The sequence below is a fragment of the Patagioenas fasciata genome, chromosome 2 (assembly GCF_037038585.1).
Source record: "Patagioenas fasciata isolate bPatFas1 chromosome 2, bPatFas1.hap1, whole genome shotgun sequence".
In the NCBI taxonomy this organism is placed as follows: Eukaryota; Metazoa; Chordata; class Aves; order Columbiformes; family Columbidae; genus Patagioenas; species Patagioenas fasciata.
The window spans coordinates 169755876-169775850 of NC_092521.1; the positions used below are offsets into that span (position 1 = coordinate 169755876).

The window sequence follows — 19975 nt, forward strand, 5'->3', positions numbered from 1 at the left end:
CGGTTGCCTGCCCGCCCGGTTGCCTGCCCGCCCGGTTGCCTGCCCGCCCGGTTGCCTGCCCGCCTGCCTGTCTGTCTGCCCGGTCCCAGCGTGGCCGCCACCGACCCACCGCGGCGTTTCCTCGCTCCAGCGCGGGTCTCAGCCGCCGTGGACGCCCAGGAGCGCGAGCCCATCACGTGCAGGTGGCCCAGGCTGGGGTTCCTCAGGCCGGTTTTGGAGCTGCTGTTGGTCAGACCAGCTGATCAGACACAGAGAACGATACAAGGTGCACATTGCCCCAGCAAAAGTGAAGTATTCCTGCTTAAATCCACCTCATAATCTTTACAAGGTTTTCTTCCAGCTTTCAGATTTACAGTGTTTCTGAACACTTGAAGTCTGCAGAATCGCTTGGCTTCTGCTCACCTGATACTCTTCTTAGACTGAGTTGTTTCCTTCCACCCCTTTCTCACAGATCCTTAGAGCATCGCGCAAAAATATTCACTTTCAGTGCTTGTCCTATAAAACTCCCCTCCTAATCCCTCATTGTTTGCAGTGCTGCTTCAATTTATGTCAGACTCTCTTTGATACTTCTTCAAATTACCCTTTGAAAATGTACTTTGTACATACCTCCCGCTGGATAGTCACAAAATCGTTTTCCTTTTCCTTTCCCGTTACAATGGCACAGTACAACGGACCACCCGACCCAGTATCCTCAGCCTCCTGGGACTTACAAGCTCAAGAGAAGGGCGTGCAAAACAAGTGTGCAAATACAGGATAACAACTCTGACTGCAGGCCGATTTCGAATCTGAAATATCACACGTGCCCCAAAGCCCCCCCCGCTCACTCCCCGCACACGGTTTGTCGGGGTTCACATCACCGCGGATCCTCACGGAGCCTCGGTGAACCCGCCCCGCTCCCGCTCCCCGCTGCGGCGGCGGCCCCGGCTCCAGGTGCGTCCGCGGGCGGTCGCTACGGCCCAGGGGCGGCCTGGGCGTGCGCTCTGTGGCGGAGCCCGACCCGCTCCCACGCCGCGCGGAGCGGGGCCGGGCCCGTCCTGCCGGTACCGGGCCGGGGGCGGCGGCGCCGCGGTGCGCGCGGGGCTGCGGCGGGTCAGCGGAGCCGGGGCGGTAACGGGGGCTCTGGCGGCGGGGAGTGCGGCGGTGCGGGGCTGTGGCGAGTGAGGGGCTGTGGCGAGTGAGGGGCTGTGGTGAGTGAGGGGCTGTGGTGAGTGAGGGGCTGTGGCGGTGCGGGGGCTCTGGCGGTGCGGGGCTGTGCCGGCGGGTGGAGGGCTCGGTGGCGGCACGGGCGGTGGGCCGTGCCGGCGGGAACGGTCTGTAGCGGCGGACCCGCAGCCTGCCCGGCTTTCCCGCGGCTGCCGTGGACGCCGCCGACGGCCGGGCGGGACCGGACCACGGGCGGCGGGGCTGCGCCGGCCCGAGGGGCTGGAAAGGTGCAGGCGCTGCCCCCGCCCGTCCACGGGAGGAGCCCCGTGCCGCACCGCCCCCGCAGGGCTGGGCCGCGGCACAGGGCCCGCGGCTGCACCGCCCTCCCGCCGCCGGAGCAGCGGTGAAGCGCGGCCGGGCTGCGGCAGCGGCCGCTCTCGCACCGGGACCGCGTCCCCGGCGCTGCGGGCGGCCCGTCCGGCCTCGCGCTGCCGCTCCCGCGCAGGCCGCGCTGTGCGGACGGTCCCTGCGCCGCTGTGCGGACGGTCCCTGCGCCGCTGTGCGCACGCGCCCCGCGCTGGGCCGGCGGCCGCGGTGCGAGCGGGAGAGCGGCGGAGCAGCATGGACGGGACGGTGAGCCTCGCACGGGTCCGCCGCCCGCCCCGCGCTGCCGCGGCTCGGCCCCGCCGCTGGCCGTGGCTGCGCCCCGGGCACCTGCGGGAGCTCTGGCTGCGGGACACCCGCCCGGGCGCTGCTCCCGCCAGCGGCACCCCCGGCACCGGCGCTGCGTGCGGGGCGCTCCGGACCGACAGCCTGGCAGGGGGCGGGCAGCGGCCCCCGCGCCGCCCGACGGTGCCCCCTCCCGCGGCTCCCGCGGGCCCGGTGCAGCAGCCCGGCGGCGGGCGCGCCGCTCGCTCCGCGGTTCCCGCGGGTCCGCGGAGCTCCGGGGCAGCCGCCTGCCCGGCCCCGGCTGTTCCCGCGGTGCCCTCGCGTCCCAGCTGCGGTGGCTTTGCCGCGCGCAGGGTCCCATCTGGCTGGGAGGGGCGAGCAGGGAGGGGAAGCCCCCCTCTCATTCACCACTCCCAAATGCGGACTGCAAGCCCCGCGGGAGGCTTTTCCTCAGCAACGACCGACTTTCCTGGGGGAGGCACCGGGACCTGTCCACCCTGCCCTGGCATGGTCCTCTGTAGGGGAGGGTCATCTTCTTAGCGCTTTGTCCCCGGAGACAACCCGCACCCGGTGCTGTCCTGGCACTGACAGCCGTCTACAGTGCTCCAGGAACAACCAACCCTCATTCGGGAGGTCACACCTTTTGAGAGACAGAATTCATTTTGCTGCCTCTAAGCTGCTCCCCAGCACTGTTTTCAGAGGGAGATACGTAGTCCTGGATACTCCTGCAGGACAAACCGACCCGTATCAGTAGGTGACTGATGTTCCGTGTGGCCTTCCGGAAGATCTTGACTTCGCACACGGGCAAACCATCTCACTTGTGCACCATGAGCTTGCTGCTGGAGGTTGCTGCTCCCTCCTGTTCCTGGGCCACTCCTCTGTCAGGTTGGAGAGACCCTGTGTGTAAGCTGGAGCTGGGAAAGGCAGGTAGAATTCAACAGGAGACTGGGGAGGAAGCAAGGTCCCTCGCCGGTCAGCACGATCAGGGGTGTTTGTGCAGTGTCCGTGCCTGGCGCTGTCAGCACTGCCCTTCTTGCAGCCCGTTTCATACTGCTGCCCAGCCAGGGGATTCCTGCAGCTTCTGGAGAGAACCGGTTCCTCTGTGCTGCCTGGGGAGCAATCAACAACCCACTGTCTGCCGTGGGGTCACCACCATGAGGAGCCAGCCGCCCTTCCCTGGCAGAGCCCTCTGTCTGTGAGGAGGGAACTGCCAGCCTGGCCTTGCCCCTGCGCAGGGTGAGGGTCCCCGTGTTCCCAGCTTTGGTGGCTCCTCCGCAGTGCTGCAGTGATGTTCTGTCTGCACCCGAGCGCTCTCCTGGCCCAGCCCTTCTAACCTGCGCTGCCTCCATTGCCGTGTTCTGCCTCAGCCTCTGCTTTCCCGGCTCTGTCTCCCTTGACTTCAGCTCTGTTTTAGCACAGTTCACCATGATCTTCTTCCTGCTCTTGGTTCTTGCCTTATTTTGACCCTGCTGGACCGAGATCCTTGTCCCTGCCTCTGATGGAGTTGTCTGCTCTGGTGCTGACCAGCACTGCCTCGACTGGCACTGTGGTGCTCGTGTTTCCCTCTCACCTCTCCGTTCTTTGAGCAGTTGCTTCTAACTGCATGCCCAGGTGTGAGCTGGCACCTGTGAGAGCTGTGCATGTTCACATCTGTTCTGCTGTAATGCTGCTTCTCCTCATCAGCTGCAGTGGAGGGCGGTCAGCAGCTGCAGTGGAGGGCGGTCAGCAACTGCAGTGGAGGGCGGTCAGCAGCTGCAGTGGAGGGCGGTCAGCAGCTGCAGTGGAGGGCGGTCAGCAGCTGCAGTGGAGAGCGGTCAGCAGCTGCAGTGGAGAGCGGTCAGCAGCTGCAGTGGAGGGCGGTCAGCAGCTGCAGTGGAGGGCGGTCGGCAGCTGCAGTGGAGGGCGGTCGGCAGCTGCAGTGGAGGGCGGTCAGGAGCTGCAGTGGAGGGCGGTCGGCAGCTGCAGAGGAGGGCGGTCGGCAGCTGCAGAGGAGGGCGGTCGGCAGCTGCAGTGGAGGGCGGTCGGCAGCTGCAGTGGAGGGCGGTCAGCAGCTGCAGTGGAGAGCGGTCAGCAGCTGCAGAGGAGGGCGGTCGGCAGCTGCAGTGGAGGGCGGTCGGCAGCTGCAGTGGAGGGCGGTCGGCAGCTGCAGTGGAGGGCGGTCGGCAGCTGCAGTGGAGGGCGGTCGGCAGCTGCAGTGGAGGGCGGTCGGCAGCTGCAGTGGAGAGCGGTCGGCAGCTGCAGTGGAGGGCGGTCGGCAGCTGCAGTGGAGGGCGGTCGGCAGCTGCAGTGGAGGGCGGTCGGCAGCTGCAGTGGAGGGCGGTCGGCAGCTGCAGTGGAGAGCGGTCGGCAGCTGCAGTGGAGAGCGGTCAGCAGCTGCAGTGGAGGGCGGTCGGCAGCTGCAGTGGAGGGCGGTCAGCAGCTGCAGTGGAGGGCGGTCGGCAGCTGCAGTGGAGGGCGGTCGGCAGCTGCAGTGGAGGGCGGTCGGCAGCTGCAGTGGAGGGCGGTCGGCAGCTGCAGTGGAGGGCGGTCGGCAGCTGCAGTGGAGGGCGGTCGGCAGCTGCAGTGGAGGGCGGTCGGCAGCTGCAGTGGAGGGCGGTCGGCAGCTGCAGTGGAGGGCGGTCAGCAGCTGCAGTGGAGGGCGGTCGGCAGCTGCAGTGGAGAGCGGTCAGCAGCTGCAGTGCTTTGTAACACGGGTGCAGCTGCTCGCCCCTCCCAAGAAGCAGCTCCCCTTTCCTTCTTGCCCTGGCTCGTCTTCTCTGGGAACGATCACGAATATGAAGACACTGAAGCTGCCTGACTAGACCCTAAATCTGTGGGATCATTGCAACATTCTCACCACCTTACCAGGGCAGCTAACAACACCTGCTGAAACACTATTCTGATATCCTTTAGGGATTTGATCTTTTAAGAATGAAAGCCAGCTGACTTGATTAAAGTTCCTGGACTGGCCTGCTGTCCCTAGGGTTGCCAAGATGTCTGATGGCAGAAGTATAACTGAGAACGTCTGTGTAAGAAAATACCCTTGCTTCTTGGTTAGGCCAGGCAAACTCCGGAGGGCTGACCGCCCCCTAGTTCTCATCAGAGCACGCCCCGACTGCTGACGGGTTACAGGCACATGCACTTTCTTCATGCTTTCTTCCTTCTCCCCGAGCCCGAGCTGGCTCCAGCGCAGAAGCCGAGGGTGTGTTGGGATGGGCAGGAGCGCTGTCTGCGTATCGTGAACGCATCTGCGTGCAGCTGTCTGGAGAGAGGTCCCCAAGCCTGTGTCAGTTCCATCTTGCCTCGTCCCTCTTTGCATTTGTGCTGCTTACGAAGTGTGATGTGGGCTGGTGCTGTTCTAGGAAGTTTTATTTATATTGTGTATTGCTTCCTTCGCACTCAGGCTGTACTTTCTCTTTTCAGAGCTGGATCCAAATGCGTCCTTGGCCTGCTGTCCTAGAGCTGTTCCTGCCTCACGTCAGTGAGAGTATCTGCTGCTAATTCATCATGACGTGATACCTGCTCCCCTGCCCCATCCTGCTGGATAGGTGTCCTGCTCCCCTGCTCCGCACGCATGTGACTCGGGGCGTCCGCCAGCTGCCCAGGCCGGTACAGGTAGGTTTTAGACCTTTGAAATGTGACCTGTTCTAGGTGGGAAGAATGTGTCTGTGGCTTGTACTGGGACCGGAAAATGTTGCCTTTGGACTGATGAGCAGTGTTATTCTGTGAAATAAGTCCTGAACTGCCTGCTTGCTGATACTGACCTGAGCTGGTCCTTCTCACCAGCTGCTGTGACGGTGTCTGCTAGGGCAGCCCAGGCGGGCTCGGAGCCAGGAACATTAGAGAATGCAGCTGCAAGAGCAGGCCTGAGAGAGGACAGAATGGCGAGCAGGAGCAGGTATTCGTTGTGATAATTCATCACTCCATTAGCTACAAGTGAATGTGATTAGTTGTCGTCAGACCGTTATTGACTTGCAGGGTTAAATTAGCGTGGTTGGCTCTTCTCGGCTGGTGGACTTCTCCAGTGGTTGCTGTTGTTGAATACGCAGTGGTCATCTCCATGATGAGGTACTTGAGTCTGCCACTCGGGTCTTTCTTTTCTGCCGCTGGTTCTGTTCTTGTTGCTCGCACTGGGAATATCTGCCCGTGTCCCTCTCTTTTCCCAGTCCGTACACAGTGTGCCTCTAAGGGACTTCGCTTCTCCCACAAGCGGATCGGTGCCTTTTCACCTGCACAGATCATCGAGCTGGCACTGTGAACTGTCTGGTAGAACAATGTGTTCTGTTTTGCATTGGAAATAAATAGGCTAGGTTGTAACTGTTTTAAGTTTGAAGACACGTTAGGGTTTTACTGTCATTGACTCGGCCCTTTCACAGCCGTCGCGCTCGGTGCCGCAGCGCGGCCGCGGGTTCGCCGGGCTGTGCCGCCCGGGCTGGGCTGGGGGCTCTGTCACCAGCGCCAGTCGGCAGTCACCCCTCGCGCGAGCTGGGAGCCGTGCTGTGCGGGTCGGGCCAGGGCGTCCTGTCCCTGGCCGCGCTGTTCCCCGAGAGTAAGACAGGCTCTTGCGTTAATTTTTGCTCCAAAATATATTTACTTTTTTATGTGTATAGCTGCCTGTATGCTATTTAAATTGACTTTTTTAATGAACTGTAACTAGGACTTATTTTTGGAGTAGGGCTTGTATTTCGAGCTTCCTCAAAAATCCTGAAAAATCATGGTAGGTCTTGTTTTCAGGGTAGGTCTTGTTTTCAGGGAAGTGGGGTAGTGATGGACGTGTGGACAAAGAACAGGAAATGAGGCACATGCGGAATCTTTTTTCTTTTCCCCATACCTTTTAAGTTTTGTGGTGATCCAAGGATGGAGTCAGCAGTTTGGAGTTAACAATGCTAGAAAATCCCCCACGTTCTCGGGTCCGCTGTTCCGATGTTGCCCTCGTTGGAAGTTGTTCCAGCGTTCTGTGACTGACTCTTCTGTGGTCACATTTCTGTCACTGTTCTGTCTTTTGTGCTCAGCTGCATGTTCCCTGGGATCCCCAGTCCAGGGGCTGTAGGACCGCTGTAGGACCATTCGCTTGGGCATTTTGCTACAGGCTGTGGGTGCCCATGTCCAGTCTGCAGCTGTTGCTGAGTCCGGGTGTCTCTTAGGCAGTCTGGTAGTTGTTCTCACTCGGGTTCCGGTGACAGGACACGGAGGTGTGGATGGAGCTGCTGGCAGAGGCAGGGACCAGACAAAGAGGGTGGCTGCAGGTGCTTGGTGAGAGAGGCTGGACGCAGAACCAAGGAGAATGGTAACCTCCTAAGCAGGAGACGCGTTTGTTATGTTTTAGTTGTGTTTATGGGTGGGTTCAAGGCAACCGCTGAGCGCCAGGCAGCAGATGTGGCAAAAGGCCATTTCTAGGTGACATCTGGGAAGGTTCCTTTCCTTTTCAGTTTGATACCCACTCCATTTCTTGCTGTTCCTGTGACTATCACACGCCATGCTCTCTGTGCTGACGGACTTGTTAAGAACCCATTGATGTTAAATTAGGGCAGAATGCACCTGGTAACGTATATTCCTGCAGAAAGTCCGCAGCCCTCGCTGGAATCAGAAGAGCTGATGCATTAGGCCCCTTTAGGTTCCCGATGGAAGGCGAGGTGTTCACTTCAACCACCCGGAGCTCTCTGCTCTTCCAGGGCGGCGCTGCCGCTCGGGCCGGCACGGGGGACGTGCTGGGCTCCCCTCGGAGGGGGTGCCAGGAACCCCGCTCTTCTGGAGAGGTGCAGCTGGAGGAGTGCGGTGGTTCTTACTCTAAAATGTCAACGATCGAGAGTTCCGGTGTGATGCCATGGGAGCTATCTAGGTTTTTCATTTGTACAGCAGTGTCCTAAGTGCACAGGAGCAAGCAAATAAGCACAACTTGTATGGGCTTTATCCCAGCTCACAGTCATTGCTGTGTTCTCTGTAATGCGTTTACAGTGTAGACGGTGGCCAGCAGGTCTTGTCCAGGAAATGTTGCTCAGGGGTCATCAAGTGTCTGATTTCTGTGAATCCACAACCTGAGATGCCCTCGTCAAATGTTTCTGGTATTCACTGAGCAAACATGAAAGTCACGGGGATGTGGTCATTCCTGTACCCGGATACAGGGACAGCGCTGGCACCTTAACGCTGCACGGGGTCCCAGGAATTTGAGATGTTTTGATCTTCCTTCCGTTTCTTTAAAATCTCCCTATTCATTAGTTCCGGTGTTTGAGTGGCAAACTCCTGTCTTTTCCTTTATAGCCTTAGATAGTCCGACGGCCTTTGCTGGCTCGTGTTCTCGTAACGGGGTGTCAGTGTTTGCCTGTTGTCCCACGGCAGCGACAGCCGCGTTTCCCGTCGGGTGTCCCTGTCCCGAGCGGGGCAGCCCCGGCTGCTGAGGAACCCGCCTGCTCCAGGCTCCGATCAGCGTTGTAGCTCCCACCTTTTGCCCTGACATTTGGCACATTTTCTGGCAATGAATGAATTTTTTAAATAATTTGTTTAGAGACAATCCAGGTCCTTTCAAGTTCCTAAACCTCAGAGAGCCCTATATTTTCAAATGTATAGGCACAGCTATTGCACTGAAGTGGGAAATTGTATAAACTTTTGATAAGCATGTGGCCTTTGATTGGGAAATGTACTTTTGATGATGTGAGAGGAATTGGTCTTATTCTGGTGAAACCGCAAGGCCTAACAAGGCGTAACATTCAGAATTTATAACTTCATTATTTTTGCATATTAAACGCCGTCATTTTTCTCTGACAAAACCTGTACGATTCATGGCAGCTGCAGAAACGTGCAGTTGAAAGGTGATGTCTAGAGGGAGAGCAAGAGCTGTGTTAGCAGCCGTTAGTCAGCGAGGAATGATTTTTAGAGGTTACTTTTTTAAAGCTTTGCATTTCCTTGGTGAGAGGGACACACGGCGAGGTTGCTCGGGTGTTTCGTTCTCGTTTTTTGTCCCTGGGGACCCCAGGGGTGACGCGCAGGCTGGGCGGTGCGCTGCTCAGACTGTGCACAGTGGCCAGTAGCAGTGGTTGCAGCAGAAAGCGTGTGGTTCATGAATGACAGTGGTTTGGGTTGGGAGGGACCTTTAAAGGTCATCCAGTCCTGTTTCGGGCTCTCACCACCCCCATGGTAAGAAAATGACGAAATGGTCGGAAAGTTATGTCCAACCTAAACCTCCTTCTTTCAGTGTAAGAGCATTGCCCTGACCTGTTGCTGCAGGTCTCAGTAAAACGTCTCTCTCTGTCTTTCTCATGGGCCCCTTTTAGGTCTGGAAAGGCCACACTCAGGTCTCCTGGAGCTTCTCTTCTCCAGCTGAACCCCCCAGCTCTCTCACCTGTCCCCAGCAGAGCTGTTCCAGCCTCGGGTCATTCCTGGGGCTCCTCTGGCCCCTCTGCAGCAGCTCCGTGTGTGTCCTGTCTGGGGACCCAGCGCTGTTCAACCCCCGGGTCGTTCCTGGGGCTCCTCTGTCCCTGCTCCGACAGCTGCAGGTCTCTGTGCCCCAGAGCTGGGTCCCAGTGGAGTCTCAGGAGAGCAGTCAGAGGACCTGCTCGCGCTGCCTTCGGTGCCACTCAGGGCGCTGTTGGCTTTCTGGGCTGCAGGTGCACGTGGCAGCTCACGTCCGACTCTTCATCCGCCAGTATCCCCAAGTCCTCCTCCTGGGGCTGCTCTCAGCCCCTCCATCCCCAGCCTGCACCGGTGCCGGGGTTGCCCTGACCGGGGTGCAGGACCTGGCACTTGGCCGTGTTGAACCTCGTGAGCTCCACGTGGCCCCACCGCTCCAGCCTGTCGGGTCCCTGTGTCGGAGCCCTTCTCCCCAGCCCACCAGCTGCGCCCTCAGCCTGATGTCATCTGCAGACCCGCTGAGGGTGCCCTCAGTCCCACTGCTGTGTCATTAATAAAGCTATTAAACAGTATCGGTCCCAGTATGGACCTCTGAGGGACACCACTTGATGCTGCTCTCCATACGGACATTGAGCTGGCAGCTGTGTAAAGACGTTTTTCTTAGAACACAAGAACTGTCGACCCCCATGTTCGAGAAATCAGGTGAGGAAAGTGGGAAACCAGCACAGCCGAGTCAGAACCTCCTGTTGAAACCAGAACACGAGGGAAATGCCCAGGCAGTGGAAGCAGGAACATGCATCCTGGGAATGGCGTAGGGATAGTGCCCAGGAGTGCAGCGACGGGATCAGGAAAGCCAAGGCACAACTGGAGCTAAATTGGGCAAGGGATATGAGGATAATAAAAAGGGCTTCTACACGTATGCTATTCAGACAGGGAAGACAAAAGAAAATGTACCCCGCAATGAATGAGACAGGGAATCTGGTGACACCTGCCATGGAGAAGGCTGAAATACTCAGCAACATCTCCCCCCTTCCCCCAGTTTTCAGTGGCAATTGTTCTTCCCAGATCTCTGAGTCCCCGAATCTCGAGGCAGGGACGAGAGGAATGCAGTGTGCCTTTTCACCTGCACAGATCATCGAGCTGGCACTGTGAACTGTCTGGTAGAACAATGCGTTCTGTTTTGCACTGGAAATAAATAGGCTAGGTTAGAACTGTTTTAAGTTTGAAGCCACACCGGCGCTGAGTGCGAGCAGAGGGGTCTCCTCTGTCACCAGCTGGCGATGCTCCGCCTCGCGCAGCCCGTGGCAGCAAAGGCACCGATGGCTCCTGATCAACCCGCTGTCCCCAGGACCCTCGTGTCCTTTCTGACAAGCTGCTTTCCGGCTGTGGCCCCAGCGCACACTGGTGCCTGGGCGTGTTCCTTTGCACATCGCTCTGCTGAACTTCAGGGGTAGGTGTGAGGGTTTGTGGAAGGTGGGAGTGCACCTCTTCTTCATGAAGCGCGTGCGTCAAGGATGTTTTCAGTGCAAAAGGGACAATAAGTGAATGGGGGAAGTGCTCAAAACCACACAGACCTGCTAGTCGAGGGATAATGAGGACGAAGACCAAAAGTACACTTTCCCTAATTGATGATTGGTTAAGAAACTACAGGCACAGCTTTGGAGAGGACTAACCTGAACTAGTGGAACGTCTGGGCCTCGGGGCTGCAAACGTGGTGGATAAGTGTTCGGTTTCTGTGGTGGAAGGAGTGCCTTTTGGTTACCGTTGGTGTTCAGTGTGTGATGAGTGATTTCTAAAGAGGCAGATAAGGAAGAAAAATAATCAGCAGATAATCACAGAGCCACAGGTTGGCTGGGGCTGCAGGAGCTCTGTAGATCCCCAGCCCACCTGCTCACGCGGGGTCACGGAGCAGATCACACGGGGTCACAGGGCAGATCACGCGGGGTCACGGAGCAGATCACGCGGGGTCACGGAGCAGATCACGCAGGGTCACGGAGCAGATCACGCAGGGTCACGGGGCAGATCACACAGGGTCACAGAGCAGATCACACAGGGTCACAGAGCAGATCACACGGGATCACGGAGCAGATCACGCAGGGTCACGGGGCAGATCACACAGGGTCACAGAGCAGATCACACAGGGTCACAGAGCAGATCACACGGGATCACGGAGCAGATCACGCAGGATCCCAGGGGTTTGAACGTCTCAGAGAAGGAGACTCCACACCCGCTCTGGGCAGCCTGGGCCAGGCTCTGGCACCTCCCAGCACAGAAGTTTCTCCTCATGTTCAGATGGAGCCTCCTGTGTTCCAGTCTGTGCCCGTTGCCCCTCACCCTGGCGCTGGGCACCGCTGAACAGAGTCTGCTCCACCCTCTGACACCCACCCTGAGATGCTGATCAGCATCAATAAGGTCCCCGCTCATCTTCTCCAGGCTGAACAGACCTGTGTCTCTCACTCTTTCCTCATCAGAAAGGTGCTCCAGACCCCTCATTGTTTGCAGCCCTCTGCTGGACTCCTCCAGGAATACTGTGATGTTGTTCATTGTAGCAGAACCTAAACCTGTCTGTTAAGATTGGGGAAGGGTGCTTCGAAACTCGGTGATAATATGGCAGAATAAATTTAAGGTTCATGAATTAATAGGTAAAATGTGTAGAGAAATAATCCTACTGATGTAGCCACCTTGTTGTCAAAATTATCTCTTTTGGCTCAGGAGGGAAATGTTAGCACCTTTATAGATAGATCTCTGCAAACATGAGCTTAATAGTGGCGATTACAATGGAGAAGTCAAAGTTAGATATTACAGGAAAAGAATTAGCGAAACAGGAGTTGTGGTTACAGCGTCCCGCAGCGCGAGTGCAGTTCTGTGTCCCTTCGGGTGCAGCGACTGCAGGCCTAGAGCCGTTCTAGAAAAGGTGCTGAGGGCTGTGGGAGGTGCGGAGATCTGGACCACGGGAGCTGCGCGAGGACTCCTTAGAGAAGTGATGGATGAAGGTGACGGTGCTGGAGATCATCGGTCACCACGGGGGAGGGCAGCCGCTGTTTGCAGAGCATGGGGACTTAGATTTACAGAACATACGGGCTTGTGGTGAAATGGTCAGGCCATAGCCTTAAAACGGACACAAAGGGCTGTTGTTGTGTGCGTGCGTGGTTGGATTGCTTGTCTTTGAGCTCATGCCAGACTGGAGTGTAGCGGTTTTTGCAGAGCGTGGCCCCCGTCGCGCAGACGTGGCTGCGGGGGCCGGGGCTCCGCGGTGATGGGCGCGGTCCCGCTGGCCAGGAGGAGACGTCCATGCCTCCACCTCCACCTTTGCCCTGCGCACGGAGGGTAGATAACGTTGTCTTCCCTCGGAGAGCAGAGGCGTTTGGGTGCCCAGGAATGGAGCAAGAGCGATGTTGTATTTGTTGGCTTTGACTGTGGACACATTGCTCAGCGGCAGCGCGGCTCTGGCATCAGCTTTGGTCTTCCTAGTGAATTATTGGGTTCTTTTAGATCCAAGTCAGGTGAAGGAGAGATAGTTAATCCCAACATTTAGTTACAGTGTTATATGTATGTAGCACCTAGTGACACCACAATTTGCACTTTCTTGTAACTTTCAATTATTTTACTACCTGCTTCTGTATTATTTGTCTTTCTGTATAAAACCAGTGGCAATGGTGAAATTTCTTAGATATCACAGACTTGGGTGCTTTTCTGGGGCTCGAAGCTCTCTGTGGGGAAGAGCTGCTCGTGTACGGTCACCAAAGACCCGCAGGGCCCAGCAATGGAGGTGGCCAGGACGCGTCTCTGGAGCAGCTCGGGCTCTGTGACGGGGACACTGCCGGGTGGGCAGTGCAGCTGGCACTGGGGTCACAGCCACCCCTGTCCCCGGAGACAGGGGGAAGTGGATGGACAGACACAATTAGTGCAGTGATGAGCAACGGGGAACATTATTTATTGACCAATTTAAACTGTTTATAAGTTGATTTATATGTTAGGTTCCTTTTAACACACCCTTATTTTTGGTGGTGTAATACGCAAGGATCATGTATTGAGAAACAAAGATAGTTTAATTTGTATAGAAAGAGTAGTTGTCAATGGGCTTTGGGATTGAGAGTAAAGGAAAAGCCAAGGTCCCAGAGCGATGCCATTCTGGGGACATTGCTGCATTTTGCTGTAGCAGGTTCCGTTTAAAGTATCTGTACTTCGAGAAGGCTGATGGAATACGGAAAGGTGTTCAGAAGAGACACACAAAAAGTTTAAAGCTGTAGGTAACACTGTCGTGTAGTGAGCAACCGCAAGGACGGGTATTGTGTTCACTCAGGAGAGGCTGACGGGGATTTGGTTTAATTTTAAAGGATCTAAATGGGGAAGATAGTTCACAAGGCCATTTCGTATGAAGACACAGATTTCCAGTCTGACATGCGTAGCACAGATGATCGTTGCCTCTTGCTCTGTGTTAATTTAGGAATTACTGCTGCTACTGCCATCAGTTCATGTGGCTCACAGACCCCAGGAGGCCGGGGGCTCTGCGCAGTGGAACGCCAGGGCATAGTTTTACCCCGAGGGTCATTAAACCATGGAAGAGCAGAAGTCAAGACACAGATCCTAGATCACTTGCATTCTTTAATCAGGATTGCGTGACCTTCCAGCATCTTTATATCTTTCAAGTTAAATTGTGTGCGGAATCTGCTGAGTAAGGGATTATTGGCTGGTGCTGTGGGAGGAGCTGTCCTGGATCACATCACGGGTGTAGCACAAAACTTTGGTGGTGCCTGAGGGTAACTTTAAGGACGAGTTCGAAAACGGGAGGAATATGATGGTACTTGGCCCTGGGTCCTCTCCTGGAGCGAGCCAGAGGCACAGAGCGAAGCCGTGCCCTTGTGGACAGGGTAAGGCCCAGCTGGGGCCCTCTGGCCTCCGGGTCTGTGTAAGCGTCTTCTTCAGACATCTCCGGGAGTTTCTGAGTACAAAAGTGTAAATGTGCGCTTGGAATAACTTACTTGACTGCACGTTTCCCAGCCTGCGTGTGTTTGTGAGCAGCTCTGGAAGCGGGTCCCTGTTTCCTGCCCAGGGACGATTCGCTCCCGTTGGTCGGCACCGTGAACTTCGCTCCCCAGTCTCCATTCTCGTGCCCGCAGGCTGGTGTCACCCCCGACATACGGGGCTGTTCTTCCTCTCCCAGCCGGCGCCCAGAGAGGCTCCTGCACCACGTTGCCAAACGAGCCCCGTCTCCTCCCGCCTCACTCCCCAGGGCAGCGTGGCCACACAAGCTCTGTGTGACCGTCGCAGGCAGTTGTTCACGTGCAGGTAAACCTGCTCCCACCTGAGCCCGTCCCGCGCCCGCCGGGTCAGGAGGATCACCGGGGTGCGTGTCCTTCACCGTGCCCCGTGTGGGGCCTCCAGCACACAGAGCCCTCGGTTTCAGAAACACGGCTGCTCTTTAAAGAGAGTGCGAGAGGACCGAGGAGAGATGGACGCCGGCTTTGCCCAACAGTGCTTTCTCAGTCCAGGTCAACGCCACGGAAACCCGCGCGGAAGGAGGAATTCAGTTCACTGCGAGTTAGGTCAGTGAGAGCTGAAGAGTCACAGAACAATAGAGGAAAAGACCTACAGGCATACAGAGGTGTTTAGGTTGGCAATGTCATTTTAAATGTTGATATCAAGCCCAGATATTAGGAATTATCTGACATATTAGATAAAAATGCTTAAAACGGGTTCTGAAAAATAAGAGAATGATTGACATGTTTAAATGGAGTAGGGGGTGATAACGCCTGTGTAAAGCTCCTTATGATCTCAGAGATGCTGAAACGCTTTGGGCACAATGTTCAGCAGCCTCAAAAAGCTGCTGTCTCCTCGGCGACGGGAAAGGCCCGTGCCGTTCCCATGGAGACGGGCCGAGGCGGGCCGGGCGCTCGCAGCGCGGGCTGCGCGCTCCGCGTCTCACCTGGAGCCGAGCCCGGCCGCACCGGGCGCTCCTGCCGTCCTGGGGCCCTGCCTGGGACAGGTGAATGGGCCTGGGTCTCACCTGGAGCCGAGCCCGGGCGCTCCTGCCGTCCTGGGGCCCTGCCTGGGACAGGTGAATGGGCCTGGGTCTCACCTGGAGCAGAGCCCGGGCGCACCGGGCGCTCCTGCCGTCCTGGGGCCCTGCCTGGGACAGGTGAATGGGCCTGGGTCTCACCTGGAGCCGAGCCCGGGCGCTCCTGCCGTCCTGGGGCCCTGCCTGGGACAGGTGAATGGGCCTGGGTCTCACCTGGAGCAGAGCCCGGGCGCTCCTGCCGTCCTGGGGCCCTGCCTGGGACAGGTGAATGGGCCTGGGTCTCACCTGGAGCTGAGCCCGGGCGCTCCTGCCGTCCTGGGGCCCTGCCTGGGACAGGTGAATCGGGCGCTGGTGTTCCCACCCGAGGGGTCCCGTCCTCCGTCACCAGTTGCCAGCGCTGAGGATTCTTTGCAGCTCTTCGTAAGCAGCGCTCTCGCTGGCCAGCGCGCCGTCAGACGGCTCCTGTTAGCAATGCCTTCCAGGGAGCGGACGGGCACATCTGGGAAACAGGAGACAAAGTGTGTGCAGGGAGCCTGCGCCCAGCGATCCTTTCTGGTGTCTGCAAGGAGAGCTGTGTACAACCACTGACAGGGCAACTTGCACTAGACCCACCATGTAAGAAACTGCTAATATGGTGAACAAATTATATATAATAGGCACCACTTCTTCTAAACTCATCACAATGCTGTTCTAAGGGAGCAGGCTGAGGCAGGGACCACAAGCAGGATCCAAGCGTCGTTTGGTCTTTTTTTTGTTAAATACGAGGTGTGCGATGCAAAAGCACCAGTGGAACAGTGGTCGTTTCAGAGTGATCGGCTGGGAAAATCATTTTAGAGGCAACATTTTGTATGCATTTGTATGTATTATGTTTAGGTATTAGTAAACAGTGTCTTTGTTCTTTTGTTTTAAAGCTTTTTGATCAATAGCCTGCTTTTCATTCCAGTAGCTTCTTCCTAGTCCTGCATTAAGGGATAGCAAAAAGAAATGCATTATTTACTTTCATTATTCTACTGTTTTGTCCCCTAATACCTTCTGAAGTAAAAACGTTCTGGCATTTTCAGTCCCTGCTCCCAAACCCTCCAGCCCCTGATTCTTCTCCCCATCTCTGCACTCCGTGGTTTTCCATGCTTGCACAGACAGCAGCTGGCTCTGCACATCTGTTCCCAGCTGTTGTGTTTCTGCCGTCAGTCTCTGTTCCATGGTCCCTCACGTGAATCTGCTGCATGTTGATTTGGCGCGTATTTGAGTTACCTGTAATGCTCAGGTTCCTGGGTAGAATCATAAAGTCACAGAACGGCTGAGGCTGAAAGGGACCTCTGGAGATCTGTGGTCCAGCCTCCCTCTTCAAATCTGGGCCAGCCAGAGCAACTGGCTGAGCACCAGGTTCGGTGAAGTCTGGGATATCTCCAGGGATGGAGTGAAGTTGCTCCTTGGGCAACCTGTTCTAAGGAAAAAAGCTGTTCCGAGTTAAAATGTTTTCTCCTTGTGTGTGAAGGAGCTTTTCTGTATTGGCTGTGGTACTGTCCTGGGTGCCACTGAGGACAGTCTGGATCTGTCTTCCTCACCCCCTGCCGTGGGGTATTTACACACATTGGTAAGATACCCCCTGAGCCTTCTCTGTGCTGGGAACATCCCAGCTCTCCAGCCTTGCCTTGGTGCTGGGTGCTCCGGTCCCCGCACCGTCTCCAGTATGTCTGCGCGTGTCTTGTACTGGGAGCCCAGAGCTGGACGCGGCTCTCCAGACGTGGTCTCACCGGTGGCAGGCGGAGGAGGAGGATCACGTCCCTTGACCCGCTGGATGTCCCTCCCACTGCAGCTCAGGGTGCTGTGAGCTTTCTGTGCTGCAAGGGGACGCTGCTGGCAGATCTTCGATTGCTCGCTCACCACAATCCTCTGGTCTCTTTCTGCAAAGCTGATTCCCAGCCAGTCGTCCCCTGGCCTGTCCTGGTGCATGACCACAACCTCTCCTTCACAAATCTGTGCTGGCTGCCCTCAGTCACCTCCTTGTGTTTGTGGTTTCCAGGAGGAAATGCTTCATTACCCTCCCTGAATGACCTGCTTTTTCCCAGTTCCTTCCTCTCCCTCTTGTTGAAGACAGAAGTGACGTTTGCTCTCTTCCAGCCCTCGAGAGCCTCCCAGGCTCTGGAGTTCTCAGAGGCAATGGAGAGGCGTCTCACGGTGGCGCTGGCTCTCGCTGCACCCGTGGGCGCATCCTGTCAGGTCCCACAGGCTGCTGCCTGTCCAGCTTCTTTAAATGTTCCTTAACGTTCTCGTCCTCCACCAAGGGCAAGTCTTCTTGCTCCAGACCTCTTTGCTGGGCTCAGCAGATTCCCGACACCCAGCCTTGCTGGTGAAGGAGGCAAAGGTGGCATTTGGTGCTTCAGCCTTTTCTGCGTTCTTTCTCGGCAACTCCACTTCCCCACATTTCCCCATGTTTCGCTGCTCATGTACTCATAGAAGGCTTTCTGTCCACCCTTCGTGTTCCTTGCCAGATCCAACTCCAGGCAGGCTTTTGTTATCCCACTCACATCCCTGCGTGCTTGAACAGCGTCTCTATGTTCCTCCTGGATCACCTGTCCCAGACTCTGCCTCTCTATGCGTCCTTGTGACGTCTGAGCTCTTTGCTCATGCCTGCAGGCCTCCTGCTGCTTTTGCTTCATTTCCTGCCTGTTGGGGGGAACCAGTATTGAATTTGGAGGAGGCAATCTTTGAAAATCAACCAGCTCTCCTGGAACCTCTTATTTCCAAGGCCATAACGATTCTTGCAAGCAGATCCTGAGCAGGCCAGAGTCTGCCCTAACGAATCCCAGAGCTGTGATCCCGTTTTCTGGCCTGCTCCATCCTGTCATGTTCCTCAGCTCCTTTATCTCCTGCTCCTGCCAAGGCTGCCCCGACCTTCACACTCCTGACCAGTTCCTCCTTGTTCATAAGAGTCAGGTCCAGCAGATCAGCTCTCCTTGTCTGATCCTGTGTTAGCAGTTCACCTTCATGTGCCCAGAAACCTCTTGGGTTGCTGGTGCCTGCTCTGTTATCCCTTCAGCAGATATTGGGGTGGTTGAAGTCTCCCGTGAGGACCAGAGCCTGTGAACATGAGGGTTTTCCTGCTCTCTGAGGTCTCGTCCAGTTCTTCCTCCGCAGGGGGTCTGTGGCAGCCACCCACACAATGTGCCCCTCTTGACGTGCCTGCCGGTCCTGCCCCCCGCGCTCAGACGGTTCAGCGCTCATGCCCAGAGGAGCTGCGTGCCCCGGCTGCCCCCGGGCTGCGGAGGGACCCCCGGCCCCAGCTGCCCTCCCAACAGCCGTGTGGTCCCTGCAGCACCATGGCCTGAGAGCCCCCGGGCTGCGGAGGGACCCCCGGCCCCAGCTGCCCTCCCAACAGCCGTGTGGTCCCTGCAGCACCATGGCCTGAGAGCCCCCAGGCTGCGGAGGGACCCCCGGCCCCAGCTGCCCTCCCAACAGCCGTGTGGTCCCTGCAGCACCATGGCCTGAGAGCCCCCGGGCTGCGGAGGGACCCCCGGCCCCAGCTGCCCTCCCAACAGCCGTGTGGTCCCTGCAGCACCATGGCCTGAGAGCCCCCGGGCTGCGGAGGGACCCCCGGCCCCAGCTGCCCTCCCAACAGCCGTGTGGTCCCTGCAGCACCATGGCCTGAGAGCCCCCGGGCTGCGGAGGGACCCCCGGCCCCAGCTGCCCTCCCAACAGCCGTGTGGTCCCTGCAGCACCATGGCCTGAGCGCCCCCGGGCTGCGGAGGGACCCCCGGCCCCAGCTGCCCTCCCAACAGCCGTGTGGTCCCTGCAGCACCGCGGCCTGAGAGCCCCCAGGCCGTGGGTTCTGTGTGTGCTCGGCCTGGGAGGGGAGGCGAGAGCAGCGTGGTCAGCGTGCAGGGATCGCGCAGCTGTCTGCGGGGAGACGGGGTGGTCCTGCTAGCCCAGGAGCAGGTACTGCACGTTGCTATGGGCACCAAGAGAGTCCGTCACATCTGCATGAGTCTTAAGAGTGTCTGCTGTCCCCCCACCAAAAGCAAATGGCTGGAAGAGCATCTGACTGATTCCTGCTCTCTCGCGTGCTTTGCTGCAGGAAGGATCCAAACCATTTTTATTTTGGGGAGACTTCAACAGGATCAGAAGATGAAGACTATTAACTGTTTTAGTTACATGCAGTCCATTCTTCACCAGCTGCCGGGCAGAACAGTTGTTTTCCAAAGGTATTCTTCAGGGCTTTGTCTGGTTTGAAATGTCAGATAACTGGTCTCGGAAACACACAATATGGTTCACAGAATTCGTCCTTTGATAGATAAAAGGCGTTAATGTATGAAGGGGGGAATAGGGAAGAACAATGCTAAACCTTAAAGTAAGGCCATAACAAGGAGAGGGGTAACTGTAACTGATGCTTGATTAAACTGTTCCTCGTGAGGAACTGTGCTTGTTGACTCCTTGCAGTGCTGTGGAAGAGAGGAGGCATCCTGCAGATAAGTGCCGTGATTGATGCTTGGCAAGGATGTCCTCAGGTGGGGTAAATCAGCAGATGGATTAGACAGAGGGTGCAAAAGAGGTGGGCATTTTCTTACTCCTTTATTTGGTGTTTTAGTTTCAGAGCGTTTTGCCAGCAGCATTCCAAGTGGATTTAATCAGAGCAAAAAAGTATTTGCCCAGTTCAGAACAGACAGAAGTGCAGTGGTGAGCTCTGCAGTGGCTGCAGTGTGACTGGGACTGCAGTGCAGTGGTGAGCTCTGCAGTGGCTGCAGTGTGACTGGGACTGCAGTGCAGTGTGAGCTCTGCAGTGGCTGCAGTGTGACTGGGACTGCAGTGCAGTGTGAGCTCTGC

The 19975-nt window shown here is 57.1% G+C and overlaps 1 protein-coding gene across 3 annotated transcripts in view; it reads left to right on the plus strand.

Annotated features, from left to right (window-relative positions):
• Nucleotides 1-847: 847 nt before the first annotated feature.
• The window catches only part of SMARCD3 (SWI/SNF related BAF chromatin remodeling complex subunit D3), a 96485-nt gene continuing 77357 nt past the window's right edge, over nucleotides 848-19975 (plus strand). Inside the window, exons 1-2 of one of the 3 annotated variants that reach the window (XM_065829773.2) lie at nucleotides 848-930; nucleotides 5215-5406. The gene's annotated coding sequence lies outside the window, so the exon portion shown is untranslated. Of the gene's footprint in view, nucleotides 931-1623; nucleotides 1777-5214; nucleotides 5407-5667; nucleotides 5690-19975 lie in introns of those variants that run through there. The other 2 variants (XM_065829771.2, XM_065829772.2) reach the window with 2 other exon arrangements.